We start from the raw sequence: 18009 nt of genomic DNA, 5'->3' as shown, positions 1-18009 counted from the left end.
TGTTAAAGAAATCTTTTAAAGAATGTTCTTTTAGGGCACCTGAGTGGCTCAATCAGTTGAGCATCTGATTCTTGGTTTCTGCTTAGGTCATGATCCCAGCATCTCAGGATCAAGTCCAGTATCAGGCTCAGCGCTCAATGTGGAGCTTGCTTAAGATTCTCTCTCTCTCTCCCTCTGCCCCTGTCCCCACTCCTGCTCTCTCTCTCTCTCTGTCTCTCTCAAATTAAAAAAAAAAAAAAAAGAACACACATTCTTTGATACTCCTCCTTCCAGGAGGTGGAGATTAATTTTCCTTTCCTTGAGTATAGGCTGGACTTAGTGACTCACTTCTGATGCATAGAATATGGAAAAGGAAAAATATAACTTTACAGTAGAGAAACCTGGCAGTAACCACCTAAATTAAATGATCAAGGTTAACTTTAATAATATTAAGTCAGATTGACATTATATACTCCTCCATGTGATGTAATACAAAGGGCACTTCACCTCTGTGGCATCTTTCCTAAAATCTGTAACTCTAGTTTAATAATGAGAAAACATCAGAAAAAATCTAAATTGAGGGACATTCTAGGCATTCTACAACATATCTGCCCGATACTCTTCAAAAGTGCCAAGGTTGGTCACCTGGGTGTCTCAGTCGGTTGAACATCTGACTTTGGCTCAGGTTATGATCTCACGGTTCATGAGTTTGAGTCCCACATCAGGCGAACTCTAGCTCCAGTGGGATGAGCCCGGCTTCTCTTTCTCTCTCCCTCTTGCTCACTTGTGCCCTCTCTCTCTCGCTCAAAAAACAAAACAAAACAAAAATACACACACACAAAAACAAACAAAAAACCAAAAGTGCCAAGGTCATGAAAGACCAAGAAAGACTGAGAAACATAACATTAACAACTCAGGCAACAACCAATGTTGGTGAGGATGTGAAGAAAGAGGGTCTCTTTTGCATTGTTGGTGGGGATGCACGCTGGTGCAGCCACTCTGGAAAACAGTATGGAGGTTTCTCAAAAAGCTAAAAATAGAACTACCCTATGGCCCAGCAATTGCACTACTAGGCATTAATCCAAGGGATACAGGTGTGCTGTTTCGAAGGGACACATGCACCCCCATGTTTAAAGCAGCACTAACAGCAATAGCCAAAGTAGGGAAAGAGCCCAAATGTCCATTGATGGATGAATGGATAAAGAAAATGTGGTATATATGTACAATGGAGTATTACTCAGCAATCAAAAAGAATGAAACCTTGCCATTTGCAACTATGTGAATGGAACTGGAGGGTATTATGCTAAGTGAAATTAGTCAGAGAAAGACAAAAATCATATGACTTCACTCATAGAGACTTTAAGAGACAAAACAGGTGAACATAAGGGAAGGGAAACAAAAATAATATAAAAACAAGGAGGGGGACAAAACAGAAGAGACTCATAAATATGGAGAACAAACTGAGGGTTGCCGGAGGAGTTGTGGGAGGGGGGTGGGCTAAATGGGTAAGGGGCATTAAGGAATCTACTGAAATCATTGCTTCACTATATACTAACTAATTTGGATGTAAATTAAAAAAAATAAAGTTAAATTAAAAAAAAAGACTGAGAAACAGTCACAGATTGGAGGAGACTAAAGAGACTTGACAATTAGATGTCATGTGGTATTTTGGATTGGATTCTGAATATGAAAAGGACATTAGTGAAGAAAATGAGGCAACCTGAATAAAATTATTAGTATTGTATCAGTGTTAGTTTCTGAGTTTTGATAAACATACTATAGTTATGTGAGATGTTAACCTTAAGGGAAACTAGGTGAAGAATACAGAGGAATTCTCTATATTATCTTTTTTCTTTTTAAGTTTATTTATTTATTTTGAGAGAGAAAGAGAAAGAGAGAGAGAGTGTGTCAGGGGGAGAGAGAGAGAGAATCCCAAACAGGCTCTGCACTGTCAGCATGGAACCCAACGCAGGGCTTGAACTCATGAACTATGAGATCATGACCTGAGCCAAAATCAAGAGTTGGAAGCTTAACTGACTAAGCCACCCAGGCACCCCTCTGTATTACCTCCTAACTTATATAAATCTAAGATTATTGAAAAATGGAAAATTTGGGGTGCCTGGCTGGCTCAGTTGTGACTCTTGATGGAGTGTGGAGTGTGTGACTCTTGATCTTGGGGTTGTAAATTTAAGCCCCATGCTGGGTGTAGAAATTACTTAAAAATAAAAAAAAATCTTAAAAAAAATGAAAAATGGAAAGTTTAGGGACACCTGGATGACTCAGTCAGAAGAACATGTGATTCTTGATCTCAGAATCATGAGTTTGATTGGGAGGAGTCCACATGGGGAGGAGAGATTACTAAAAAAATAACTTAAAAATTTTTTTTAAATGGAAAGTTTAAAAAAAAATAAATGAGTCAATTAGAAATTTGGAGAAAGATTTCCTAAAATGGAAAAGTATAGCTGTTGTAACTGGGTCCAAGTTCATTTTGCTTGCTGCATGACAGGCCTGTAAGTTGAAAAGCAAGATGTTAGGGTAAGGAAAACAACTTTACTTGGAAAACCAGCAAACTGAGAAGATGATGACTATTGTCCCAAAGGACCATCTCCCCTCAGCATGAAATTCAAGCCTCTTTTATGTTAGCAAAAGGGAGAAGTGGGGAGGGGGGTGTTGAAGTCAAAAGTTGTGATTGATGTCTGTAGACCTCTGAGAAAAGTCATGTAACTTCTTCTTTTTTTTTTCCCAATGTTTATTTTTGAGAGAGAGAGTACTCATGAGCAAGGGAGGGGCAGAGAGAGGGCGACAGAGGATCTGGAGTGGGCTCTGCACTGACAGCAGCAAGCCCAATGTGGGGCTTGAACCCATTAACCATGAAATCATGACCGGAGCCAAAGTCAGAAGCTCAATCAACTGAGCCCCTTAGGTACTCTGTGAAAAGTCAGGTAAACTTCTTTGTCCTTGGTCAGTTGATCTTTGTATACAGGAATCTGGACACATTATTCCTATAAATTTTAAATATAGCATAATCATTTCTGTATGTACTTCCTTATATCCTTGGGTGAGGTAGGTTTTGGGTAAAAAACAGTTTTGGGAAATTTTAGCTGTAACACGTCTATGTGCAGGGCTAAGCAGAAGTTTCTAAACTATAGATCATAACAGCAAAGGAAATAGAAGCAATATGGAATTAGGCATGCTAAGTTTCTATCTGTTATACTACCGGGGTGGAAAAATCTCAGTAAACAAGATACACCATCTTTTTTTTCTTTAATTTTTTAAAATGTTTTTATTTATCTTTGAGACAGAGAGAGACAGAGCATGAGCAGGGTAGGGACAGAGAGAGAGGGAGACACAGAATCCAAAGCAGGCTCCAGGCTCTGAGCTGTCAGCACAGAGCCCGATGCAGGGCTCAAACTCACAGAGTGTGAGATCATGACTTGAGCCAAAGTCGGACGCCCAACCAACTGAGCCACCCAGGCGCCCCAAGATACACTATCTTTAAAAACATTTTTTAAAGTTTATTTATTTTTGAGAGAGGAAGAGATGAGTGTGCACTGGGAAGGGGCAGGGATAGAGGGAGACACAGAATCTGAAGCAGGCTCCAGGCTTTGAGCTGTCAGCACAGAGCCCAACACAGGGCTTGAACCCACGAACTGCAGATCATGACCTGAGCCAAAGTCAGAGGCTTAACCAACTGAGACACCCAGGTGCCCTTATCTACAAGATACACTATTATAAAAGGACACAGTCAAAGAGAGAATTAATGAATTAGAAGATGGTTCTAAGGAATTTACCTGAAGAATAGCACAAAAATGTAAAGATTAAGTACAAGAAAAAGGCATAGAAGATAAGAGTGGCATTAGGGAAAATAGCAGAGAAGGGGATCCATTCCTCCTCAGAAACACTGAAAAAACTTGACCACAACTGTTTCAGCCTTACCAGAACTTTGGGAGATAGTCAAAAGTTTGCAGCAACCGAGTTAATGTTTAGCCAAGAGAAAGTCCACTGAAACTTAGTAGGAGATCTCTGTGGTATTTTAACTTACCCTAGCTCCACCCTACTCACTGATGTAGTGGCAGTCTTTTTTTTTTTTAAGTTTATTTATTTATTTTGAAACAGAGACAGAGTCGAGCAGAGGATGGGAAGAGAGAGAGGGAAAGAAAGAGAATCACAAGCAGGCTCCGAGCTGTCAGCTCAGAGCCTGATGCAGGGCTCGAACTCACAAACCGTGAGATCATGACCTGAGCCGAAATCAGGAGATTGATGCTTAACTGAGTGAGCCACCCAGGTGCCCCTAGGTGTAGCAGCAGTCTTAAAGATGGCAGCCCATGGAGCTCCTGGGTGGCTCAGTCAGTTGAGTGTCCGACTTCAGCTCAGGTCATGATCTCATGGTTTCTGAGTTTGAGTCCTGCATCAGGCTCTGTGCTGACAGCTCAGATCCTGGAGCCTGCTTTGGATTCTGTGTGTCTCCTTCTCTCTCTGCTCTTCCCCTGCTCTCTCTCTGTCTTTCAAAAATAAATAAACATTAAAAAAAATTATTTTTCAAAAAGATGGCAGCCCATGTTCCTGCCATCTTTGTGTGGGTAGCTGCTTCTTTCAGAAGCAGAGTGGACCTTGTTCCAAAGGGATAGAATTTGTCTTTTTGAGCTCTCCGGGGTTTTCCTGAAGGACTGATGCAATGGGCTTCCCTTTGTTTTACCTAATTTGGAATTCTATGATGGCACAACAGAGGACTTTTCCTAAAAGCATTGAAAGGCAAGTGAACAAGCTGTTGCTGCCTGGGCAGAAAATAACAGCTGGGTGAACAATAGACACACCAAAAGCGTGGGAACAAAGTCCAGGGAGTGAGAGTTTAGTAGGAGATAAGACAAGGGCTTTGAAAGGTTCCTGGGTATACTGGGGAATCTAGAAAGCCACACGCATGGGGAAAGAAGAACACATGCTAAGAGAACTGAGATGACCATAAGCTTTCACGTTTGGCTGATCTTTAGGCTTAGGGCAAGCAGGAAGTGGAAGTTAAGGCAGAGTTGTAAACAACCTGGCTAAGCCTGAAGGAAGGAGTGATCCAAACACAGGTTACTCCAAAGACCTGGAGATTCTTTTTCTAATCTACTCCTTTTTTTGTTTTTCCTCCCTCACTTCTTTCCTTTCCTCTAGGCATTTAAGGACATCTCTGTCAAATTATAATTTAAAAATGTTGTTATGTAGTGCTCGCTTCTGCAGCACCTATACTAAAAGGGGAAGGATACAGAGAAGATTAACACAGCTCCTGCGCAAGGATGACACACAAACTTGTGGTGTTCCATATTTAAAACAATAAAGAAGAAAAAAAATGTGGTTATGTGGAAGAAAATCCTTGCTTTTAGGAAGTAGACACTGAAGAATTTAGGGGTTTCTAATTTTTCAACATGCTAAGATTTCCAGCTTACTCGCAAAAGGTCCATAAAAGAGAAGAAGTTTCAGTAATTTAGTAATCATTTTTTAGGCCCTATTGTGTGGTAGGTGTGGTGGTTGGCAGAGATCTGACTTGGACCTCATCCTTGCCCTCAAGGAACTCATAGACTAGTAGGAGAACCCATCTAACTAAAATACCATAGAGTCTAAGGAATTATGGGAACTCTGTGGAACAAGAGGATCTGGAATGGCATATTTTTTATTTTATTAAGTAGGCTCCCCATTCAGCTCAGAGCCCAACATGGGGCTTGAACTGATGACCCTGAGATCAAGACCTGAGCTGAGGGGCGCCTGGGTGGCTCAGTCAGTTAAGCGTCTGACTTCAGTTCGGGTCATGATCTCACAGTCTGTGAGGTCGAGCCCCACGTTGGGCTCTGTGCTGACAGCTCAGAGCCTGGAGCCTGCTTCGGATTCTGTGTCTCCCTCTCTCTATGCTTCTCCCGTGCTCATGCTGTCTTTCTCTGTCTCAAAAGTAAATAAAAACATTAAAAAAAAAAAAAAGACCTGAGCTGAGATAAAGAGTTGGACACTTAACTGATTGAGCCACCCAGGTGTCCCTGGAAAGGCTTCTTAAAAGAGGTCACATAAGCTAATTCTTGAAGGATGTGAAGAGTTTCAAGGGGGAACAATGGGTAGAAACTGGCTTTGATTGGAAGGGTAAAGGACAGTGATTGTTCCCCAATATGCCCATCTTTCAGTTGGTAATGGATTCCCCCAAGCTTAGTTGGGTGCTTGGCTGTCAGCTATACCATATTTTTTAAAAAAATCTTATTTTTAAGTAATCTCTACACCCAACATGGTGCTTGAACTTACAACCTTGAGATCAAGAGTTGCATGCTCCATTGTCTGAGCCAGCCAAGTGCCCCAACTCTACTACGTTTTTAACTTCTTTTGTAGCTGGGTAGGACAACGTGACTACCTTCTTGCCAAAAGGGAAGCCAGCTGAAATGATCTTGGCAACTCTCAGGTCACATATTTAATAGGAAGCTGCTAACCCTTCTCTTCCTCTCTTTGAGATGTAGTAATGGTGAGTCAATTTTGACCTTGTGGATGAGAATGCTAATACCATGGGTAGGGTAAAAAGATGGACAGAACTGAGTCTGAGGAGGACCTTGGGGAGCAAAGCCTCTCACCTGACCAGTTTTCATGGTTTATCAACTCAGACTTTTACCTGTGAAAGAAAGAAATTTTCACCTTGATTGAGCCACTGATACTTCTGTCTCTGTCTAGTCAATATGCTAACTAAGAAAAGGAGGATGGGGCGCCTGGGTGGCTCAGTCGGTTAAGCGTCCGACTTCAGCCCGCGTCATGATCTCACAGCTTGTGAGTTCGAGCCCCGCGTCGGGCTCTGGGCTGATGGCTCAGAGCCTGGAGCCTGCTTCTGATTCTGTCTCCCTCTCTCTCTGCCCCTCCCCCATTCATGCTCTGTCTCTCTCTGTCTCAAAAATAAATAAACGTTAAAAAAAAATTTAAAAAAAAGAAAAGGAGGAAGAAGGGAAGAAAGACAATGAGAATACAAAACCTACTTAGAAAACCAAACTGTCTCTTTTTTCTTCTCTTTTGCCTTCACTTCCTTTCTTCTAATCCATTCTCCTTTTGTTATAGTTATACATAAATGTTTACATATACACACCTTTGCTCTTTCATATCCCACTGGTTCCAGATTTCTAGCTCTAGACATACTAATGAACTCATATCTTCTGTATTTTTCCTGCTAATTCCAGCTGCCAGTAAAATAGCCTTAAGGATGGAAACCATTTCCTCCCTCAGAAGCTCTCCTCAGAGTACAGTGAGGCAGTAGGCATCTGGCCAGGCAGTAGACAGGCACCTCTCCCTTGTCACGGTGAGCAGAGGGCATTGCCTTCCTAGTACAATCAGATTTGTGGGGAATAAAGAAGCTGTCTTGCTCCTGGGAAGCCTTCTCTCCTTCCATAAAAGAGAATTTGAAGAAGTCTTTAAAAATTTTTTTAAAAAATATTTATTTATTTTTGAGATACAGAGAGAGAGAGACAGAGACAGAGCAGGAGTGGGGGAGGGGCAGAGAACAAGGGAGACACAGAATCCAAAGCAGGCTCCAGGCTCTGAGCTGTCAGCACAGAGACCAATGCAGGGCTCAAATTCACAAACTGTGAGATCATGACCTGAGCCGAAGTCAGACACTTAACCAAACGAGCCACCTAGGAGCCCCAGAATTTGAAGAAGTTTTCAATGTGGAAATCACAAATGCCTTATGTCCTTTTTCCATCAAAACTTTTTTTTTTTTCATCAAAACTTCTAACTTTTCCACATTACCTTACAGGGTATTGCAAGTATTATTTTGATCTTCACAGTAGCTGTGCTTTTGGTAACAGAATTCTGATTTTACTCTTAATTTTAGTTCACATGGTTTGGCCTGGAGCTGACCCAGCCATTTGACTCTAGGATTGGATACATAATCTAGTTTTGGCCAAAACTGGAGGTATTGGGGAAAAAGCTTTCAAATGCAGGGGTTATTATACTAGAACAATGTAAGGTTGGAGATGCTGGAATCAGTTTGCTGTCCCATGGGGGAAGCCTATCTAAGAATATAGTCAACACTGAGGAAAACAGAACCAAGAGATAGAAACCATCCCTGATGACTCTGTCTGGGACTCTCCTGCAGTTTGAGTAGAGTTTCTGTTACTTGCAACCAAACACATTTTTACAATCCACAGGGGACATCAAAACCATTTCTCAACTCCCTGAGTGATCGTTTGGCATATGGTATGCCTACCCAAATGTTTCTTTTTTAAAACATTTATTTATTCCAGAAACTATTGTTGGTCCATTGTAGCAAAGAGGTCCTTCCTTTGTATTCTGCCCATCTTGTTGTTTAGGAAAAGGGTACCACCTGGAGTTTAAGGGTCTTAATCCTGCCTCCACCACTTGTTAACAGTGAGAGTCTGAACAAATCAGAGGGATAAATCTGAACCTTGGTTTCTTTATCTGTCAAATGGATATATGATTATATACATATTATTAAATTATATCGGATTGCATATAAAATTATAAAATGCTTTAAATATGTTAAGAACTATAATAAAATGGACTTTCAGCATCAAGGGATATCCCTCTTCCCATCTATAGCCTGATTCTGTTGTGAAATTTGAGGTGGAGTGGAACGGTTATGGCTACGTCATCCTACAAAGATTCTACTAATTTACACTTTGCTTGTGAGAGTGTCCATTTTCTCACATCCTAGCTAACCCTGACTATTACTAATGTTTAAAATATTTGCTAGAGCCCCCTCTAGGGGCCCTCTAGGGGGCTCTAGGGGGGACTGAGCCTAGGTTGCTCAGTCAGTTAAGCATCCAAATCTTGATTTCAGCTCAGGTTATGATCTCACAGTTCTTGAGATCGAGCTTTGCGTTGGGTGTGTCAGGCTTTGCGCTGGGTGTGGGGCCTACTTGGGATTTTCTCTCTCCCTCTCTCTCTACCCCTCCCTTGCTTGCTCTCTCTCTCTCAACATAAATAAACTTTTTTTCATCAAAAAAAAAAAATTTTGCTAGAAGTGCCTGGCTGGCTCAGTTGGCAGAGCATGTGACTCTTGATCTCAGGGTTGTGAGTTCAAGCCCCATGTTGGGTGTGGAGCCTAGTTAAAATTAAAATAATAATAATAAAATAAAATTTAATTAAACTAAATATTTACTACTGTGCGGTACATGACTGGATAAGTTGGTGAATTGGTGAAGTGTGCTACTCTTGACCTTGGCATCGTGAGTTTGAGCCCCACGTTGGGTGTAGAGATTACTTAAATAAATAAATCTTTGTGTATTTGTGTGTGTGTGTGTGTGTGTGTGTGTATATATATATATATATATATATATATATATATATATATTTGCTAGTCTGAAAAACCCAACTACTTGCTATATTTTAACTTGTGAATGATGCTTCCAAGCAACTGGAGATGTCTTTAAAAATCTTCCAAACCAGCATCCCTATGCCTGCACAAAAAGCAGAGTAACAACTACTTTTTCCCTACCCGGCACCAACCGATTGTTCAGCATGGTAGTTAGATAAAGCAGCTGGCCAGAGGCCTTTACAATCTGTTGTAGCAGCAGAAAAGAACACCTCCACTTCTGCCTTATTTGTTGTGTGAATGAGTGAACACATGCCCCCCCGTGAAACCTGTTAAATCATGGCCCTATTATCTATGTCTTTTCAGATCAATTTCAGTTCATGCTTGGTGCCTTCCGAAATCATTGCATGATCCAGTTCAACTTCCTTGTTGGGAGTAAGGATCTAGGGTGAGGGACTCATTTATACATTTAAAATATAAAAGAACAACGGGACGCCTGGGTGGCTCATTTGAGTGAGTGTCCAGCTTTTGGTTTCGGCTCAGGTCATGATCTCATGGTTTACAGATTTGAGCCCTGTGTCAGGCTCCACACTGGCAGTAGAAGCCTGCTTGGGATTCTCTCTCTTCTCTCTCTGTCCCTCCCCCACTTGTGCTCACTCGCTCTCTCAAAAATAAATAAATTAAAAAATAAAATAAAATAAAATAAAATAAAAAAGAATGATTAGAAGAGAAGATGAATAAAATCATATTTTATTCTATTTTGTAATACTTTATGCTTTTCGAAATATCACAGCACTTTTCTGTTTCAGCCTTTCAAACACTCTGAGAACCAAACAGTATTACCCCCATTCATAAGAGGAGGAATTTGGGCCACCTGGGTGGCTCAGTCAGTTAAGCATCCAATTTTGGCTCAGGGCGTGATCTTGAGGTTCGTGAGTTCGAGCCCCGCATCAGGCTCTGTGCTGACAGTTCAGAGCCTGGAGCCTGCTTTGGATTCTGCGTCTCCCTCTCTCTCTGCTCCTCCCCTGCTTGTGCTCTGTGTGTGTGTCTCTTTCTCAAAAATAAATAAATAAACAAACATTAAAAAGTTAAAAAAAAATAAAGAGGAATGTAAGGTTTAATGAGGTAAGGCAAGTTGCAAAAGACACACAGCAAATTACTGGCAGAGGCAGGACTAGAACCTTACCAATTGCCACCCAATCTTTCCCCTCTATCACACTGTTAGGGCATCATTCACTCACTGTAGTGGTGTGATCAATACTCACAAAGGCCCGGGGGGCACCTGGTGTGTTCAGTAGGAAGAGCATGTGACTCTTGATCATGGGGTGTGAGTTTGAGCCCTATGTTGGGCATAAAGATTACTTAAAAAACAAAACAGGGGCACCAGGTGGCTCAGTTGGTTGAGGTCTGACTCTTGATTTCAGCTTAGGTCATGATCCGAGGTTTGGGGATTGAACTCCACCTTGAGCTCCACAGCTGTCAGCACAGAACTTGGGATTCTCCTTCTTCCTCTCTCTGCCCCTCCCCTGTACTCTCTGTCTCTCAGAATGAATAAATAAACATTAAAAATAAAACAAACAAACATGATTCAGGGTATTGTAAAAAAGGAAGATGAGAAATTCTACTGCTGGAAAGGAATATCAAGATGTAACACGTTGCCCAAGCAAAAATTCAAAGGACTTTTCACATCTTCCTTTCCTTCCTTTCTTCCTTTTTTTTTTTTTTTTTTTTTTTTTTAGCAGTCTGGCCATACAGGGATTAAAAATACTGGGGATTTAATTTCTCTAATTACTTGGAAGACCATCTGTGTCCTGCTTTCATGCATGAGCCCCTGCTCTGGTGAAGGAACCAGGTGTTAATCTGGCTAATTCTTCCTTTCTCCAGCCTTCCCCACTCCCCATCCCCTACCATCTGGCTATGGGATCACTTTTTTTAGAGGGCTGGGAGATGGAGCTCTAGGCTGAAATCCACCCACCCAGCTGTGCCCCCTGATACTCTGGGGACTGGCAAACATCAGAGGACCATTTGACATCAGCTCCCTCTTGGCCACTAACCAAAATCCAAGAGCTGCATGTGGGTGTAAACCTACTCTGGCTGAAAAAGTGAAACCTCCCTACCCCCATGGAAACTTTTGCAGCTTTATCTCCCTTTTGCAGTCCTAACTTAAATTCAAGGCTGAGTCATCAGAGTGAGCATGGGAATATTTTTTCTACACTTAAATACAGGTAGTGACATTACAGCAGAATTCTAGTAAAGGCAGTATATTGATCTGGTTAAAATGTATTCCCTATAGTGAAAAATCATGAGCAAAATTGGATTGTTCCAATTCCTACTTATCATTTAGAATGAGGAGAAAGTTGATTTAAGTTCTTCTATCTTTTTTTAATTTTTAATTTTTTTGCCATTGAGCAGCAATTTCCCCTCAACTTCATCTACTCTTCCCTAGTCTCCCCAAAATATGAGGAAGAGTGCTGACAGCATGGAGGCTGATTGGGATTCTCTCTCTCCCTCTGTCTCTCTGCCCCTTCTCCCCCTCTCAAAATAAATAAATAAACTTAATTTAAAAAGCATATGGGGAAGAAAGAATATAGAGCTAAAGATGACAGCAAGAGGAATAGGAAAGGAAAAGAGTTGCTTGTTGCAAAAAGTGGCCTGCTTTTCTTATTCAACTTCTCTTTTTTATACAGTACTGTTCACTCTACCCAGCCGTTTCTAAGACTCATTTGCCCCCCACCTCTCCACTCTCAGTCTTCCAGAGACCCCACCTTTTTAAAAATTATTTATTAATTATTTTTTTGATGTTTATTTTTGAGAGAGAGAGAGAGAGAGCGAGACCTTGAGCATGCATGCGCAAGTGCAGGAGAGGCAGAGAGAGAGACACACAGAACCGAAGCAGGCTCCAGGCTCCAAGCTGACAGCACAGAGCCCGACTTGGGGCTTGAACTCACCAGCTATGAGATCATGATCTGATCCGAAGCCGGACGCTTAACTGAGTGAGCCACCCAAGCACCCTGAGAGTCCCTCTTTTTTAAAAATAATTTCTAGGGGCGCCTGGGTGGCTCAGCTGGTTAAGTGTCTGACTTCAGTTTAGGTCATGATCTTAGGGTTCATGAGTTTGAGCCCCGCATCGGGCTCTGTGCTGTCAGCTTGGAGCCTAAAGCCTGCTTTGGATTCTGTGTCTCCCTCTCTTTCTGCCCCTCCCTCTCTCTCTCTCAAAAGCAAATAAACATTAAAAAAAACCACAATAATAATCTCTAGGCCCAACATAGGACTAGAACTCACAACCCCAAGGTCAAGAGTCTCATGCTGTAAGGACTGAGCTAGCCAGGTGACCCCAGGGAGCCCCCTTATTTACTGGAATAAGCCACAGGTTCAGAGTTCCTGGTTGGTCAGGGCACAAAGTACATTAAGGAGGACCTTGTCCTTCCTTCTGTGTTTTATGAGAAATTCATTTTGTTTCTGAGTGTAATGCCCCCAGGGAATCAGCATGAGTTCACAGTTTTTCCTTCCAATTGCTCTCACTAGTTGGAAATGCTCCTCCTTTTCCTGGTAAACCTTCTGGCCTGAGTTACAATCAGGAGAGTCACATTCAGTCACCTAATAACTAGGCTGCTTCTGGGGCCCAGAGGTACAGTGGCAAAGACCTCTATCCTCTGAGGAATTGATGTCTGAAGTACTCTGCAAAGCACTGTACAAATGTTAATTTCAGGTAGTTTTTAGGAAACAATTTGGATAACACAGAATTGAACTCTTTGTGTAACATAGAACTCAGCCCTTTGTCTTGTCAGTGGAAGCAGAAATCAGAGTTAGAAGGGCCTTTCAGAAGTAAGCAAATCTGACTCCCTTGTTATGTCAGTGAGAAAACAGACCACCTCCTCTCACCAAGAGTGGTTGGCAAAGTGAAAGTCCTCTAGCCTCAGTCCAAACACGGCAGGAGAACTCAGTGCAGCATAGTGGTTTAGAACACCAGTTTTGGAATTAGATGGACTAAGCTTGAAAGCCAGTGATACTGGGCAATAACTTCCATTCTCTAAACCTGTTTCCTTCACTGTACATTTGGGTTAATAATATTGTCTATCTTATGGACTATTAAGGGAATTAAATGCAAAGATGGATATAAAGCACTATGCTTTGAACATACTAAGCATTTGAGGGGTGCCTGGATGGCTCAGTTGGTTAAGCATCCCATTCTTGATTTCAGCTCAGGTGATAATATCAGAGTTGTGGGACTGAGCCCTGAGTCAGGGCTCCAAGCCCAGCTTGGAGCCTGCTTAAAATTCTCTCTCTCCCTCTGTCCCTCTTGTGAGTGCGCTCTCTCTCTCTCAAGAAAAAAAAAAAAAAAAGAAGAAAAGAAAAGAAAAGAAAAGAAAAGAAAAGAAAAGAAAAAAAAGGAACATGGGGCACCTGGGTGGCTCAGTCGGTCAAGTGTCTGACTCCTGACTTCGGCTCGGGTCATGATCTTACGGTTCGTGAGTTCTAGCCCTGCATTCTGCGCTGATAGTGTGGAGCTTGCTTGGGATTCTGTCTCCCTCTCTCTGCCCCTCCCTTGGTTGCTCTCTATCTCTCTTTCAAAATAAATAACAAAGACAAAAACAAAAAAAGGGAACATATCAAGCGGGTGAAAAATGGCTAATATCTACTTCATCGGACTATTTCTTTTTCTTCTTCTCTTCTAATCAATGATAGAAGAAATAAAGGGAATAGCTAGCCACTCACTTCCAAGAGAGCCCTGGCTACTCTGCAGACCTGTTAGCTTGGATAGCCAAACCACTCAGGAGACCCAGAGCAAGTAGTTACTTCTTTCTACTCATGGGAAAAGTGAGGAATAGTAGAAATTTAATCTTCTACCCAGTGGAATATTGTGGTGTAACAGAAAGGGCAGGGATTTTGAAAGCAAGATTTTGACCTTAGTTCAAATGCTGGTTATACTGCCTAGTTGCTTCACGAGCTTGGATAAATTACACAATCTGTTTGAGCCTTTCTGAGAGATGTTAGAATCTATCACATAGGGTTATTGTGATGAATAAATGAGACAATGTATGTGTATGCCAAATGCATGCTAAGCTGTGGTGGAACCTACTGTTTTTGCCAGTACTAGTATTGGATTTCCGTCTTCCTAGTAGCATATTTCTATTTTTCCTTTGGGAACTACCTTTCTCCGGCGGCATACTCTAATGGTAGATCTGTCAGTCAAGACGCCTTTCTGTCCTGGTTGAGTGGGCATATGACCCAATTGAGGCTAGCCAGACCATTAATTCCTAAATTTGCATTGTTTGAAGGGTGAATCAGAGATGGACAATGGTTGGAGTTGATTCACGCCAGGAGGCAACCTGAAGAGACCATCCGATAGTTCTTGTCATCTAGATTCCTGAAGCCATCTGGTTCTTGTGTTGTTTAAGGCCTGGTGATTCAGCTGTTCTTTCAAGACTGTCAGCACCTGTGTTTCCTTCCAATGACTTCTTTTTTTGTATCACATTAGACAGAATCAGTTTCCGTTACTTGCAATGTCTGAACACTACCGCACAGATGATACAGAAATGTTAGTTCTCGCTTACATGCCTACCTCCTCCCGGCAATCCCTCATACTCTCATGTTACTAACACATATAAAGTATTCCAGTGCTTCAGGACAACCCAAACTATGGACTTTTGTTGTACTTAGCCTGGAAACAGGTCTACATTGGTTGATTCCAGCTAATGTTTCAAATCTATCAGCAAATCTTACCAGTTTTATAACTATTTTTAATAAATAATTGATTAATTAATTAGTTATTTTAGAGAGAGAGCACAAGTGGGTGGGGAGAGGGGAAGAGGGAGAGAGAGAGAGAGAGAGAATCTTTTGTTTTTTTTAATGTTTATTTATTTTCAAGAGGAAGAGAGAGAGACAGAGTGTGAGCAGGGGAAGGGCAGAGAGAGAGGGAGACACAGAATCTGAAGCAGGCTTCAGGCTCTGAGCTGTCAGCACAGAGCCCGATACAGGGCTTGAACTCATGAAACTTGAGATCATGACCTGAGCCGAAGTTGGATGCTTAACCAACTGAGCCACCCAGGTACCCTGAAAGAGAGAGAGAGAGAGAGAGAGAGAGAGAGAGAGAGAGAGAGAATCTTAAGCAGGCTCTATGCTCAGCACAGAGCCCAACATGGAGCTTGATCCCATGATCCTGGGATCATGACCTGAGTGTCCCAACATCTGACTCTTGATTTCGGCTTAGGCCATGATCCCAGGATCGTGGAATCAAGCCCTATCTCAGGCTCTGTACTGAGTGTGGAACCTGCTTAAGATTGTCTCTTCCTCTCCTCTGTCCCTCTCCCCTGCTTGTGTTCTCTGTCTGTCTCTAAAAAATAAATAAATAAATAAATAAATAAATAAATAAAATAACATCAAAGTCTTTCTATGATCTTACAAGATTCTGCTTGATCTCACTCCTGGCCACTTCTTCCATCTCTTCCCTTCCGCTTTCATTTTCCCTCACTGTTTCTCACCAACACTGGCTTTGCTACTCCTTGAACATATTAAGCATATTCTTTTTTTTTTTTAATTAAAAAAATGTTTATTTATTTTTGAGTGCGAGAGAGAGAGCATGAGCAGGGAAGGGGCAGAGAGAGAGGGAGACAGAGAATCCAAAACAGGCTCTGAGCTGTCAGTGCAAAGCCTGACGTGGGCTTGATCCCATGAACTATGAGATCATGACCTGAGCTGAAGTCTGACGCTCAACTGACTGAGCCACCTGGGGAACCTTCATGTTAAGCATATTCTTGTCTTAGACCTTTTTATATTTGCTGTTCCCTAAGTGTCCTCCCACCCCCATCTACTTGCATCCATCTCTGCGCATAGTGGATAGATAGCAAAAAAAGAAACAAACAAACAAAAAACCTTGTTGAATTAATGAATGGATAGAATTCTGATACATTAATAAAATGGAATACTATGAAACATAAAGAATAAGGTAGAGGTGCTTGGGTCTGTCAGTTGGTCAAGTGTCCAATTCTTGATTTTGGCTCAGGTCATGAACTCATGGTTTGTGATTTTGAGCCTAGTCAGGCTCTGCACTGCCAGTGTGGACCCTGCTTGGGATTCTCTCTTTCTCCTTCTCTCTCTTCCCCTCCACCTATTGCTCTCTCTCTCTCTCTCTCTCTCAAATAAGCAAACTTTAAAAATAAATGGGGGAGGGGTGTATGGTAGCTCAGTCAGTTAAGTGACCAGATCTTGATTTTGGCTCAGATCGTGATTTCATGGTTCATGAATTTGAGTCCCAAGTCCAGCTCTATGCTGAATGTGCAGAGCCTGCTTGGGATTCTCTCTCTCCCTCTCTCTCTCTGCCCCTCCCCAGCTCATTCTCTCTCTCTTTCAAAATAAGTACATAAACATTAAAAAAAGAGAGAAAAGAATAAGGTAGAATGTCTTAATATGTAATGACTCTATGATACAATGTAAATTAATAAAACAGAAAGAAAAAATACAGTACATTGTATGTAATAGGCTTTCATTTGTATAAAGTTTACATAAGAGATTTATAATATCTGGGACGCCTGGGTAGCTCAGTTGACTCTTCATTTCAGCTCAGGTCATGATCTCATGGTTCCTGGGTCTGAGCCCCAAATCAGGCTCCGTGCTGACACTGCAGAGCCTGCTTTGAATTCTCTTTCTCTCCATCTCTCACTGCCCCTTCCCTGCTTGGGCTCTGTCTCTCTCAGAATAAATAAATTTTATTTTATTTTATTTTTTCTAAAATTTTTTTATTTATTTCTGAAAGAAAGGGAGAGACAGAGTGTGAGCAGGGGAGGGGCAGAGAGAGGGGGAGACACAGAATCCGAAGCAGGCTCCAGGCTCTGAGCTGTCTGCACAGAGCCCGACACAGGGCTCGAACTCACAAACCGCGAGATCATGACCTGAGCCGAAGTCGGATGCTCAGCCGACTGAGCCACCCAGGTGCCCCAAAATAAATAAATTTTAAAAATTAATAACATCAGTTAACTCTGAGGATTCAGGGGTGTCTGCGGGAAGGAGACTTACTTTTCACTGTATACCATTTTGTACTACAAATTATTTATTTGTTTATTCATTTATTTAAATTTTTAAATGTTCAGTTCTTCTCCCCTGGGAGGATGCTTTTATTGAACAGTAACTTCATCACACCCCTGAGACATTTTCATCAATTCATTTCCATGTAAACACAAAGCACTAGCCATTCATCCCAACTTTTGTACTACAAATTTTTGAAATCAAATTCATGATACAATAACTTCTTCAATAAAATCTAGTAATTAAAAAAAGTCAGTAGTGGGGGCAACTGGGTGGTTCAGTCATTAAGTGTCCCATTCTTGGTTTCGGCTCAAGTCATGGTCTCACAGTAGTGAGATCAAGCCGTGATTTGGGCTCTTCAATAACAGTGTGGAGCCTGCTTCTCTCTCTCTCCTTCTGTCTCTGCCCCTCCCCAGTTTGCACATGTGTGCTTTCTTTCTCTCTCTCTCTTAAAATAAATAGACTTTAAAAAAAGAAATAAATTAAAAAAAAGATATATACAGTATGACTGTATTTATATAAAGCAAAACTAAACAATATATTACTTAGGAAAACATACCTATGTGGTTAAAAGCATTTTAGAAAGCAATAATAAAAATCTGAACTATAGTTTCATTTTGAAGAGGAGAAGATGAGATTATGGGGGAATATACAAGTGTATTCAAAATTATTGTTTTGTTCTATTTATTAATGTATTTTATTGTACATTTTGTTATTTTTTAAACTGTACAAATACG

At 41.4% G+C, this 18009-nt stretch overlaps 1 non-coding gene across 1 annotated transcript; it reads left to right on the top strand.

Moving 5' to 3' along the window:
- Positions 1 to 5183: 5183 nt before the first annotated feature.
- LOC113593711 (U6 spliceosomal RNA) lies at positions 5184 to 5288 on the top strand. Its single transcript, XR_003414019.1, has one exon. It is a non-coding gene; the product is annotated as a U6 spliceosomal RNA (small nuclear RNA).
- The last annotated feature ends 12721 nt before the right edge of the window (positions 5289 to 18009 follow it).

The sequence above is a fragment of the Acinonyx jubatus genome, chromosome D4 (genome assembly GCF_027475565.1).
Source record: "Acinonyx jubatus isolate Ajub_Pintada_27869175 chromosome D4, VMU_Ajub_asm_v1.0, whole genome shotgun sequence".
Taxonomy (NCBI): domain Eukaryota; kingdom Metazoa; phylum Chordata; class Mammalia; order Carnivora; family Felidae; genus Acinonyx; species Acinonyx jubatus.
The sequence above is the reverse complement of the archived record's forward strand: the minus strand, read 5'-3'. Positions and strand labels throughout refer to the sequence as shown.